At 38.4% G+C, this 13,311-nt stretch overlaps 1 protein-coding gene and 1 long non-coding RNA gene across 2 annotated transcripts in view; one reads left to right on the forward strand and one right to left on the reverse strand.

Moving 5' to 3' along the window:
* LOC132518969 (uncharacterized) overlaps window positions 1–13,311 on the forward strand; it is a 140,193-nt gene that overhangs the window by 90,216 nt on the left and 36,666 nt on the right. The gene's annotated exons all lie outside the window — the stretch shown is intronic.
* Window positions 1–13,311, reverse strand: part of LOC132518933 (uncharacterized) — a 262,084-nt gene that overhangs the window by 1,458 nt on the left and 247,315 nt on the right. The gene's annotated exons all lie outside the window — the stretch shown is intronic.

The raw sequence follows: 13,311 nt of genomic DNA on the forward strand, positions 1-13,311 counted from the left end.
TTGAATTGTGGTTTTCTCTGGGTATATGCCCAGTAGTGGGATTGCTGGATCATATGGTAATTCTACTTTTGGTTTTTTAAGGAACCTCCATCATAGTGTTCTCCATAGTGGCTGTATCAATTTACATTCCCACCAACAGTGCAAGGGGGTTCCCTTTTCTCCACACCTTCTCCAGCATTTGTTGTTTGTAGATTTTCTGATGAAGCCCATTCTAACTGGTGTGAGGTGATACCTTATTGTAGTTTTGATTTGCATTTCTCTAATAATTAGTGATGCTGAGCAGCTTTTCATGTGCTTCTTGGCCATCTGTATGTCTTCTTTGGAGAAATGTCGATTTAGGTCTTCTGCCCATTTTGGGATTGGGTTGTTCGTTCTTTTAATATTGAGCTGCATGAGCTGTTTATATATTTTGGAGATTAATCCTTTGTCCATTGATTCATTTGCAAATATTTTCTCCCATTCTGAGGGTTGTCTTTTCACCTTGCTTATGGTTTCCTTTGCTGTACAAAAGCTTTTAAGTTTCATTAGGTCCCATTTGCTTATTTTTGTTTTTATTTCCATTACTCTAGGAGGTGGACCAAAAAAGATCTTGCTGTGATTTATATCAAAGAGTGTTCTTCCTATGTTTTCCTCTAAGAGTTTTGTAGTGTCCGGTCTCTAATTTAGGTCTCTAATCCATTTTGAGTTTATGTTTGTGTATGGTGTTAGGGAGTGTTCTAATTTCATTCTTTTACAGGTACCTGTCCAGTTTTCCCAGCACCACTTACTGAAGACACGGTCTTTTCTCCATTGTATATCCTTGCGTCCTTTGTCATAGATTAGTTGACCATAGGTGTGTGGGTTTATCTCTGGGCTTTCTATCTTGTTCCATTGATCTATGTTTCTGTTTTTGTGCCAGTACCGTATTGTTGTGATTACTGTAGCTTTGTAGTATAGTCTGAAGTCAGGGAGTCTGATTCATCCAGCTCCATTTTTATCCCTCAAGACTGCTTTGGCTATTCAGGGTCTTTTGTGTCTCCATATGAATTTTAAGAGTTTTTGTTCTAGTTCCTTAAAAAATGCCATTGGTAATTGGATAGGAATTGCATTGAATCTGTAGATTGCTTTGGGTAATATAGTCATTTTCACAATATTGATTCTTCCAATCCAATAACATGGCATATCTCTCCATCTGTTGGTATCATCTTTAATTTCTTTCATCAGTGTCTTATAGTTTTCTGCATACAAGTCTTTTGTCTCCCTAGGTAGGTTTATCCCTAGGTATTTTATTCTTTTTGTTGCAATGGTAAATGGGAGTGTTTCCTTAATTTCTCTTTCAGATTTTTCATCATTAGTGTGTAAGAATGCAAGAGATTTCTGTGCCTTAATTTTGTATCCTGCAACCTTACCAAATTCATTGATTAGCTCTAGCAGTTTTCTAGTGACATCTTTAGGATTCTCTCTGTGTAGTATCATGTCATCTGCAGATAGTGACAGTTTTACTTCTTCTTTTCCAATTTGTATTCCTTTTATTTCTTTTTCATCTCTGATTGCCATGGCTAGGACTTCCAAAACTATGTTGAATGGTAGCGGTGAGAGTGGACATCCTTGCCTTGTTGCTGATCTTAGAGGAAATGCTTTCAGTTTTTCACCATTGAGAATGATGTTTGCTGTGGGTTTGTGGTATATGGCCTTTATTATGTTGAGGTAGGTTCCCTCTATGCCCACTTTCTGGAGAGTTTGTATCATAAAAGGGTGTTGAATTTTGTCAAAAGCTTTTTCTGCATCTATTGAGATGATCATATGGTTTTTATTCTTTAATTTGTTGATAAGGTGTATCACATTGATTGATTTGTGTATATTGAGGAATCCTTGCATCCGGATAAATCCCACTTGATCATGGTGTATGATCCTTTTAATGTGTTGTTGGATTCTGTTTGCTAGTATTTTGTTGAGGATTTTTGCATCTATATTCATCAGTGATATTGGTCTGTAATTTTCTTTTTTTGTAGTATCTTTGTCTGGTTTTGGTATCAGGGTGATGGTGGCCTCATAGAATGAGGTTGGGAGTGTTCCCTCCTCTGCAATTTTTTGGAAGAGTTTGAGAAGTATGGGTGTTAGCTCTTCTTTAAATGTTTGATAGAATTCACCTGTGAAGCCATCTGGTCCTGGACTTTTGTTTGTTGGAAGATTTTTAATCACAGTGTCAATTTCATTACTTGTGATTGGTCTGTTCATATTTTCTATTTCTTCCTGGTTCAGTCTTGGAAGGTTGTGCTTTTCTAAGAATTTCTTCCAGTTGTCCATTTTATTGGCATTGAGTTGCCTGTAGTAGTCTCTTAGGATGATATGTATTTCTGCGGTGTCTGTTGTAACTTCTCCTCTTTCATTTCTAATTTTATTGACTTGAGTTCTCTCCCTCTTTTTCTTGATGAGTCTGGCTAATGATTTATCAATTTTGTTTATCTTCTCAAAGAACCAGCTTTTAGTTTTATTGATCTTTTCTGTTGTTTTCTTTGTTTCTATTTCATTTATTTCTGCTCTGATCTTTATGATTTTTTTTCCTTCTGCTAACTTTGGGTTTTGTTTGTTCTTCTTTCTCTAGTTCCTTTAGGTGTAAGGTTAGATTGTTTATTTGAGATTTTTCTTGTTTCTTGAGGTAGGCTTGTATAGCTATAAACTTTCCTCTTAGAACTGCTTTTGCTGCATCCCATAGGTTTTGGATTGTCGTGTCTTCATTGTCATTTGTTTCTAGGTATTTTTTGATTTCCTCTTTGACTTCTTCAGTGATCTCTTGGTTGTTTAGTAACGTAGTGTTTAGCCTCCACGTGTTTGTGTTTTTTACATTTTTTCCCCTGTAATTCATTTCTAATCTCATAGCATTGTGGTCAGAAAAGATGCTTGATATGATTTCAATTTTTTTTTTTTTTTTGCGTTACACGGGCCTCTCACTGCTGTGGCCTTTCCCGTTGTGGAGCACAGGCTCCGGACGCGCAGGCTCAGCGGCCATGGCTCACGGGCCTAGCCACTCCACGGCGTGTGGGATCTTCCCGGACCGGGGCACGAACCCACGTCCCCTGAATCAGCAGGCGGACTCTCAACCACTGCGCCACCAGGGAAGCCCGATTTCAATTTTCTTAAATTTACTGAGGCTTGATTTGTGACCCATGATGTGATCTATTCTGGAAAATGTTCCATGCGCACTTGAGAAGAAAGTGTAATCTGCTGTGTTTGGGTGGAATGTGCTATAAATATCAATTAAGTCTATCTGGTCTATTGTGTCATTTAAAGCTTCTGTTTCCTTATTTATCTTCATTTTGGATGATCTGTCCATTGGTGTAAGTGAGGTGTTAAAGTCTCCCACTATTATTGTGTTACTGTCAATTTCCTCTTTTACAGCTGTTAGCAGTTGCCTTATGTATTGAGGTGCTCCTATGTTGGGTGCATATATATTTATAATTGTTATATTTTCTTCTTGGATTGATCCCTTGATCATTATGTAGTGTCCTTCCTTGTCTCTTGTAACATTCTTTATTTTAAAGTCTATTTTATCTGATACGAGTATTGCTACTCCAGCTTTCTTTTGACTTCCATTTGCATGGAATATGTTTTTCCATCCCCTCACTTTCAGTCTGTATATGTCCCTAGGTCTGAAGTGGGTCTCTTGTAGACAGCATATATATGGGTCTTGTTTTGTATCCATTCAGCAAGCCTTTGTCTTTTGGTTGGAGCATTTAGTCCATTGACATTTAAGGTAATTATCGATATGTATGTTCCTATGACCATTTTCTTAATTGTTTTGGGTTTGTTTTTGTAGGTCCTTTTCTTCTCTTATGCTTCCCACTTAGAGAAGTTCCTTTAGCATTTGTTGTAGAACTGGTTTGGTAGTGCTGAATTCTCTTAGCTTTTGCTTGTCTGTAAAGCTTTTGATTTCTCCATGGAATCTGAAAGAGATCCTTGCCAGGTAGAGTAATCTTGGTTGTAGGTTCTTCCCTTTCATCACTTTAAGTATATCATGCCACCCCCTTCTGGCTTGTAGAGTTTCTGCTGAGAAATCAGCTGTTAACTTTATGAGAGTTCCCTTATATGTTATTTGTTGTTTTTCCCTTGCTGCTTTCAATAATTTTTCTTTGTTTTTAATTTTTGCCAATTTGATTACTATGTGTCTTGGCGTGTTTCTCCTTGGGTTTATCCTGTATAGGACTCACTGCTCTTCCTGGACTTGGGTGGCTATTTCCTTTCCCATGTTAGGGACATTTTCGACTATAATCTCTTCAAATATTTTCTCTGGTCCTTTCTCTCTCTCTTCTCCTTCTGGGACCCCTATAATTCGAATGTTGTTGCATTTAATGTTGTCCCAGAGGTCTCTTAGGCTGTCTTCATTTCTTTTCATTCTTTTTTCTTTATTCTATTCTGCAGCAGTGAATTCCACCTTTCTGTCTTCCAGGTCACTTTTCTGTTCTTCTGCCTCAGTTATTTTGCTATTGATTCCTTTTAGTGTAGTTTTCATTTCAGTTATTGTATTGTTCATCTCTGTTTGTTTGTTCTTTAATTCTTCTAGGTCTTTGTTCAACATTTCTTGCATCTTCTCGATCTTTGCCTCCATTCTGTTTCCAAGGTCCTGGATCATCTTCACTATCATTATTCTGAATTCTTTTTCTGTAAGGTTGCCTATCTCCACTTCATTTAGTTGATCTTCTGGGGTTGTATCTTGTTCCTTCATCTGGTACATAGCCATCTGCCTTTTCATCTTGTCTGTCTTTCTGTGAATGTGGTTTTCATTCCACAGGCTGCAGGACTGTAGCTCTTCTTGCTTCTGCTGTCTACCTTCTGGTGGATGAGGCTATCTAAGAGGCTTGTGCAAGTTTCCTGATGAGAGGGACTGGTGGTGGGTAGAGCTGGGTGTTGCTCTGGTGGGCAGAGCTCAGTAAAACTTTAATCCGCTTGACTGTTGATGGGTGGGGCTGGGTTCCCTCCCTGTTGGTTGTTTGGCCTGAGGAAACCCAACGCTGGAGCCTACCTGGGCTCTTTGGTGGGGCTAATGGCAGACTCTGGGAGGGCTCACGCCAAGGATTACTTTCCAGAACTTCTGCTGTCAGTGTCCTTGTCCCCACGGTGAGCCACAGCAACCCCCCGCCTCTGCAGGAGACCCTCCCGACACTAGCAGGTAGGTCTGTTTCAGTCTCCCCTGGGTTCACTGCTCCTTCCCCTGGGTCCTGATGCACACACTACTTTGTGTGTGCCCTCCAAGAGTGGAGTCTCTGTTTCCCCCAGTCCTGTCGAAGTCCTGTAATCAAATCCCACTTGCCTTCAAAGTCTGATTGTCTAGGAATTCTTCCTTCTGTTGCCAGACCCCTAGGTTGGGAAGCCTGATGTGGGGCTCAGAACCTTCACTCCAGTGGGTGGACTTCTGTGGTATAAGTGTTCTCCAGTCTGTGAGTCACTCATGCAGCAATTATGGGCTTTGATTTTGCTGTGATTGTGCCCTTCCTACTGTCTCATTTTGGCTTCTCCTTTGTCTTTGGATGTGGGGTATCTTTTTTGGTGAGTTCTAGTGTCTTCCTGTCGATGATTGTCCAGCAGCTAGTTGTGATTCTGGTGTTCTCACAAGAGCGAGTGAGAGCACGTCCTTCTACTCCGCCATCTTGGTTCCAATCCCCTAAGTATACATTTTTATTAATAAATAATAAAACCAAAAGAAGAAAACAAAAATCTTTTCTAATATCATCCAACTTCTTGGTAAATAAAAATTTCTCATATGGCAGAATTTCCTCTCTAAACTGAGAAATTCTCTTGTAACTAAAACTGTCACGAAGTTGCCACATTAGACTAATGACCTTTAGTTATAATTGGAATAATTGAATTTTAAATTGTCAAGAAAATGGAACTGAAATTCATAAAATTTGCCAAGAGAATAGCTCTTTGATGTGCATTTGACAATCTGAAAAATACGGCAGCTTAAAAAAAAATGAATCTGCTATTGCATTATCCAAGTGCAAAGCAAGCACTTGAATATTCTTTTTAAAAGCATTTCCCCCATCGTGATCTCAGGATTGAAAAATAGCTCAGCCACTTTTGTTGAATTTGCAATACATTTGCTTTAAGTCTTCTTTAGAGAAACATTTTATCAGTGAAATTTTTTACATGAATCCTGTACCCAATGTAAGAATCATTTATAGCTAACTTCTTATTGTAATCACATTTAATGATATATTCACAATGATGCCCAATCTCCAATCATGCAGAGTATGGAAGAAATAAGAAAATTATTTAACTGGATAAAAATTGTAATGCATAGGAATGAAATATTTTGAATTTCTGTGGGTTAAGAAGACTATCCATTCCTGAATTTATTCCACATTGAAAATTGTTGACACTAGAGGTGAGTATTGACAGAAGTAGGGCTGATCAATATTGAACCTTAAGGGTCAAAGGACTTCATGTTTGGTGTAATAAGCAACTTAGTTTAGGTATTGCAGTATTTCCATAAAGTAACAATTATTAAGGGTCAGGCAAGGTTTCTATTATAAACTCTATTTCAAGGGGGGCTTGGGGAGGCATAGTTCCAGAGTCTCCAAAGGCATGTGATAGTATGATTGAAGCAGGATGATAGTTTGGAAATAAACAAAGAGAAAGTGAGTCATTATACTCAAAGTTGAGGAAGTATTAATATTTCCATTCTCCAGATTCAAAACCCATCTTTTCTTACCACAGACTTTTTATGAAATCTTTAAACCCAGGAAGCTTTAGATGAGAGGTAAATCTCTTTTGAGTTTTTAAGTAGCTTGAAATCTTTACTTTTGAAAATTATCTGGCACATTCAAGCAGGCTATAAATTATAAATACAACCAGAGGGAGCTGTGTATCTGTTCAACAAGATATAGTTCAATGAAATCTCAGAAACGCCCTCTACACTTTCCACTTAGTTGTGTGTAGAGCATTAGTAGCACATGGAAATCATTAGTTTTTACTCAAACATACTTGATCATGTTGCTTACTGAGTTGCTTAAGGTTGGTTTTCCAGCATATCTGACTTTTTATATAACTAAGAAATAGTGTTTTAATTATTTATTTTAAAATTTGTATTGAACACATTGTGACTTAAACTTGAAAAAAGCAAACAATAAAGTAAATATATACCAATTATGTTATAATAATAAAATAATGATGAAATAGATAATTACTTAGAAATATATATTGCTTGGGCTAGAATTTAACAACATAATTTTAAAAAATAATAATTAGGGAATAAGTTAACATGAACATTTTAAAATTAACATGAAAATGTTTAAGACTATGGAATTTGGGTTTGAAAGAAAGGATGGCATACCTGAACAGAGGAGGAGGGGCTGAAGTATTAATTCAAGTACTTTCTACCTATACTGAGCTCCATATAAACACAAGTTCTGAATCTTCAAGTCCTTCTTAGGCAGACACTAAGTGGTCTGTCCCCTTGTGACCTTTCTTCTAGAATTCAGAATGTATAGATACATTCAAACAACAGAAGTGGGCATTGATCAGTCAAGGAAGACCCATGCACTTTCAGTTTCCATTACATTAAACAAAATACTCATTAGTGCTTGGCATCTTCCCAAGCAGACACAATCTAGGTGTCCACTGAGGCCTCATTGTGCAGTTAAGAAGTTTTAAAAAACCTTCTGTACATCAGCTAGGGACAATTAAGGGATGGATAAAACTACTCCAGGGTAAGAAGGCTGGAATTACTGGAAACAAACACACATAGAATATCAGCTGTCAGCTAGACAAATTATCTCTGTCTTTAAGATCAGTTAGATATTTAAGGAGAGAAAGACTAAAGATCCCTGTGCTTAACCATCATTACCCTCCTTTAAGAAACTGCAATATGCCTTACTCTGGTAGTATTCAGTCATATTAAAACAAAATCACATCTAGGTATGTGGTAGAAAAAATAATCTGGAGACCTGTCATCACAACATAATTATTCCTATAATTTACCCAACAAGAAAACTAAGTGCTGGTATTACTAAGAGGTCATAATAGTGTAAGTTTACTCTGAAACCCACATTCATTAAAACTACTGAAACATGTTTTATGGCTAAACATCCACTGCCACATCCAAAACAGCTTCTAGAAAATACTAGAGAGCAACTACTTGCATGCAGGTCAGACATACAAGAGTATTTTCCCAAGTGTTTCCTGCCCTCCCTCCCTTTCTCCCATCCCTCCCTCCCTTTCTCCCATCCCTCCCTCCCTTTCTCCCATCCCTCCCTCCCTTTCTCCCATCCCTCCCTCCCTTTCTCCCATCCCTCCCTCCCTTTCTCCCATCCCTCCCTCCCTTTCTCCCATCCCTCCCTCCCTTTCTCCCATCCCTCCCTCCCTCCCTCCCTCCCTCCTTTCACCCAGCAAGCATTTATTAACTTTACTATCTGCTAGGCACTGGGCCAAGTGCTGGGGCTACAACAGTGAGTAAGACAGACGAGGCTTAGGTATACATGAAGTTACAGGCTAGCACATAAGGCAAAAGGTTTTATAAAATCTCTGTTGCTTTCAGTATTAAAATAACTCTATTTGAGAAATCTTCATGCAAGACCAGTACTTCAAAAATTTTTGAAGACCAAACTTCAAAATTCACTCATGTTACCTATTCTTCACCCTCTGGTAGGGAAATGGGAAGAAAAGCTTTTCATGGCAAAATTTCTCTTATTTTAAAGAGACATTTATCTTTCTACTTTGGCTGATACAGTAGAATCTACCAGAAAGTTGTAGGAACAAGTGTTAAACATAAACTCTTTCTCAAAAGGATGCTGTGTTATCTAGCCACGAGGAGTGTATGAAAGAATAGGCAAAAGGAAAGAATATATCCTAAACATGGAACATGAAAACCTCCTTGAGTTTGCCACAATGTACTCTCCCAGCTTTTTAACTCAAAGACACCATTCTATCAGTACTTAACACAGATCTTTAAATCCCAGAGCTAATAATGCTTCCCAGCTACAGCTGGATGCATCTGACAAGCAGCATGTAGTAGGAAACCTCACAGGGGATAAGGTTCCTAACAGTCAACTAAGAGTTCAAATCCCCTAAGAGGTGCCCCTGGTGTGCAGAGCACTTAACCCTTCGACCAGTACCAACATGACTATTCACAAATTATTGATGTCCCTAAATCCCTGGCAGATTGCAGACAGTTCTTGTATCCAGTGAAGCGCAAGCATATGGCCACTAATGGGATGGATTAAAAAAAACACACATACACATTCATTCTTTGCTACATGAATATACAGCCACTGAAATGCTAGAAGGTGATTGAACTGGATGGAACACTGTTAAATACATGCTTAGCCTCATGTTATGGATCATTTCCATTGACATCTATCTGCATCCTTGGTACCGTTTAATTAAAGCTGTCTGGAACAAGTCTGCCCTCTAAATGATCGGCAGAGCAATGAGAAGGTGAAACACGAGGAGGCTTGAGGCCTTTTTTGTAAAGCATTCAAATGACTGTCTCTCTGGTTAAGGAGAGCAGCAGGGAAGAAATTCGTTTTCAAAATTAGCTAGCCATTAGGCTTTTCTGTAAGAGAAGGCAAGGCTCCTTCTGATGTTATCTTAGAACACCAGAAACCAAGTCAGGTATACCAGACCTTAAAAACTCAAACTGAGCCATATTCTGGTCCAAAATAGATATCCTTTTTTTTTTTTTTTTTTTTGGTTCTAAAGCAGTAAATATAACAGCAAACTTTCTTATTTGTAGTTACTTTGCAAAATATAACCCCCAAATGGAACAATTTTGCCTAAAATAGTCCCTTTCTTCAGACAGTTTTGCAACTAGATGGCAGGAACATCATCTATTTAATTTGGTTTTACAGCATATAGAATACTAGGATGGCAAGTATAGCTTCAAACAAGATATTTCTTGAATAACCTTCATGTTTCCAGCACTGTTAAGGTTCTGGGGAAACAGTAAACAAAATATGGATCCAGGGCGTAAGAAATGTGGAACATACTTAAAAGATTGAATCTTAAATTAGCTAATTATACCTACTTCTTTTCTATAGTACTTTCTCTCCCCTTTATTATGATTTCACTTAAAGAGTTATAAATTATATTTGTTCTTCAATACCAGAATTAATTATACTTTATAAAAGTGTCCAAAGGACTGTGACATGTTTAAAATTTTCATTCATTGGCTTCTCCACGCAAATCTATCTGTCCTGATGTGGGCTTATCGTCTTCATTTAATATTTATTTGGTATCTACTTCATAGATGACACTGAATTATACCCTGCATCCTCCTTCCCCCACCCCCACCTCAAATGACTTTGTCTCTCTCTGTCTGTTATAACATGTTCGTCCAGGCTGGCAAGAGGTAATAGTAGCAATAAACAGAAAAGCGCTCCTAAATTCACTTAGGATGATGTAGGAGTGCAGATCATCCTAGCCCTGATGCCCTGATAACAGGAATTAGTCAGACCTAGAAGATATTATATTGAAGCAAATAGGTCATAAGTTAAAGCCTATTAAGTAGGACAACACTTATTGAGTGACACTGTGCTGGGAACTCTGGGGAACAGGAAACAAGCACAGGCATCCTCAACAAACTCAAAAATTGGGAAGATGTACACACTGAAAGTCACAAGGAACAATGGTGTCAGATAAGCAAAAACTGTAGACTGTAGGGCAGGCAAAAGCGCCTAGCTGAATCCAGTTGTCCAGCTGTCCTCATTGAAGGCACCAGACATGTGAATGAAGCTGCCTTGAGCCCTCCAGACAAGCCAGCTACCAGATAAATTCCAATGAGTAACTCTTGTTAATGCCACATGGAGCGGAACAATTGCTCAGCAGAATCTTGCCCAAATATCTGATTCACAGAATCAAGAAATATAAAACAGTGATGGTTGTTAAGTCACTAAGTTTTGGAGTATCCTGTTATGTGACAATATATAACTAGAATGGAGGCTGTGCCATAAAATGAATGTGTCATGGGCTTCCCTGGTGGTGCAGTGGTTAAGAATCCGCCTGCCAATGCAGGGGACACGGGTTCAAGCCCTGGTCCAGGAAGATCCCACATGTTGCAGAGCAACTAAGCCCGTGCGCCACAACTACTGAGCCTACGTTCTAGAGCCCGCGAGCCACAACTACTGAGCCCACATGCCACAACTACTGAAGCCCACGCGCCTAGAGCCTGTGCTCTGCAACAAGAGAAGCCACTGCAATGAGAAGCCTGCGCACCGCAATGAAGAGTAGCCCTTGCTCTCCGCAACTAGAGAAAGCCCGCCTGCAGCAACGCAGCCAAAAAAAAAATAATTAAAAAAAAAATGAATGTATCATGATAAGCCCCCAACTTAGAGTTATAGTAGTAGGAACTGAAGAGAGGCACATGTTTTGGGGAAAAGATCCTAAGTTTTCCTTTGTGTTTATAACAGGTTGACAAATTTTTTCTGTAAAGGACTTTGTGGGCTGTATGATCTCTGTTACTCAACTGTGTCATTGTAGGGCAAAAGAAGCCATAGACAATATGTAAATGAATATGGGTAGCTGAGTTTCAAGAAAACTTTATTTACAAAAACAGGCTGCTGGCCAAAGTTGGCCATAGGTCATAGATTGCTTTCCCCTGGTTTATAATGTTTGAGATACTGAGGAAAATTTAACCGGAAATATGCTATATGTAGATGATACACAGGAATGGGGCTTTGTGACAAGTCAGGGCTGGAGATATGGATTAGAGAATAGATAAATATTTTTGGAGAGAGCCTAGGATACTACTGTTGTATCTTCTTAAGGATGCTTTTACTTTGTTATTTCTTTTAAATGATATTAGTTAGGATAGTTGGTAAACACATTAGTGGGCTGAGGGCATTACTTGAATCTTTAAGTGGTGCCACTGAACCAGGGAATTTATAATCTGGAGACATCAGAGGACAAAATCAAATAGATTTCCAGATATATTAATAGTGGTCCTGGGTCCACTGTCAATGGTTTTCAAATTTGTGAAATTTCAACCCAATGTATTTTATGAGTAAATTGGACTATTCTAGAACCATTTTTTCTAAGTGTGGCCAATATCATTCTAATTTTTATCACATTCATGATTTATTTGAACAGTATGAGTTTGGCAATACTTCTTGCTCATATTTGAAAAGCATCTATAACATTAATGTCCCAAGTATTTATATCCCAAACTATCTAGAAAAGTCAATGGTTATTTTCCATAATTTATGATATATTGAAGGCATTTTATCATGCTATTTACTGTTATGTCATGGGAAAAGAGTGTGACCTTTGAAGAAATAAAACAAGCAGTTTTTTAGTTCTCCTGCATATCTGCTAAGTTTATGGATATTTATTTTAGGCTTTATAAAAATTCTATCAGGCAGCTAAACAGTTGAGACTCACACAGCATGTAAATTCTATTAAACAAGGGCTCTTTACCCTTTCACCTATTGCCCTACGTGTGCTTGGTTCAGTGGTGCAACTATTCAGAACAAATACCAATAGTCTGCTTAAAATCCTTAATATAAGGAATGCAGGCTTGCTAGAGGGTTCTGGTGAATATTCAAAGGGGTTTTTATCCACTTAAGGCAAAGAATGGTTGAACAGTTCTGTTTTTGGCCACAAAAAGAGCACCCTGGTTAAGAGGTGAAGGCTTCTTGTGGTTCCTGCATTTGATAAAGTACAGACCTTGCTGCCTTCCCTCATAGACCTGTGACCTCAAGCTCTGGCCTTTAGACTTTTTTCCTCCTCCTCGAGAGAAATGATTAGTAAGGTCCTTCTATTAGATATGTTAGCAGTTTGTGCTAAAAAGAGGATTTTAATAATATTGAATTGCAAAGAACTATGAGGCAAGGCTTTACTCTAGATACTAAGACAAACCCAGCTTAAGTTGGTACCATAGCTCCTACGAAGGGCCATCTGTTTAGCTCTAATAGTATTTTCTTTTTTTTTTTTTTCACCTTTGTAGCTTGGTTTCAAACCCTGTCTGGGACACCTGCTCAATGTGAAATGAGATTGGTGGGTCTCAGTCCATTTGTGGCTGGCTGAAATTTTCCATCTTCTTTTCCAGAAAAATGGTCCATAAGGAAATGAAGTGAAAAGAGTTAGATGTCACACGTGCATTCACGTGTAGGTGTACTGGAGGCCTAGATAATCTTCCTGTGTGAAAAGTACAATATAAATTCAGCACTGGTTCATTGGTTCATCCACTTTGCCTCTCAGCAGCTCTCCAACACCTGAGGTCTTCTGTCTCCTAAAGATGATGCAACTTTAGGGACATCTTTTTACTATTCTAAGCCACTGCATAATTTGAGCTGAGATTGTAACGTTGCTTGAAATTGGCTGTGATTTGCTGCTTCATTT

The sequence above is a fragment of the Lagenorhynchus albirostris genome, chromosome 1 (assembly GCF_949774975.1).
Source record: "Lagenorhynchus albirostris chromosome 1, mLagAlb1.1, whole genome shotgun sequence".
Classification (NCBI taxonomy): domain Eukaryota; kingdom Metazoa; phylum Chordata; class Mammalia; order Artiodactyla; family Delphinidae; genus Lagenorhynchus; species Lagenorhynchus albirostris.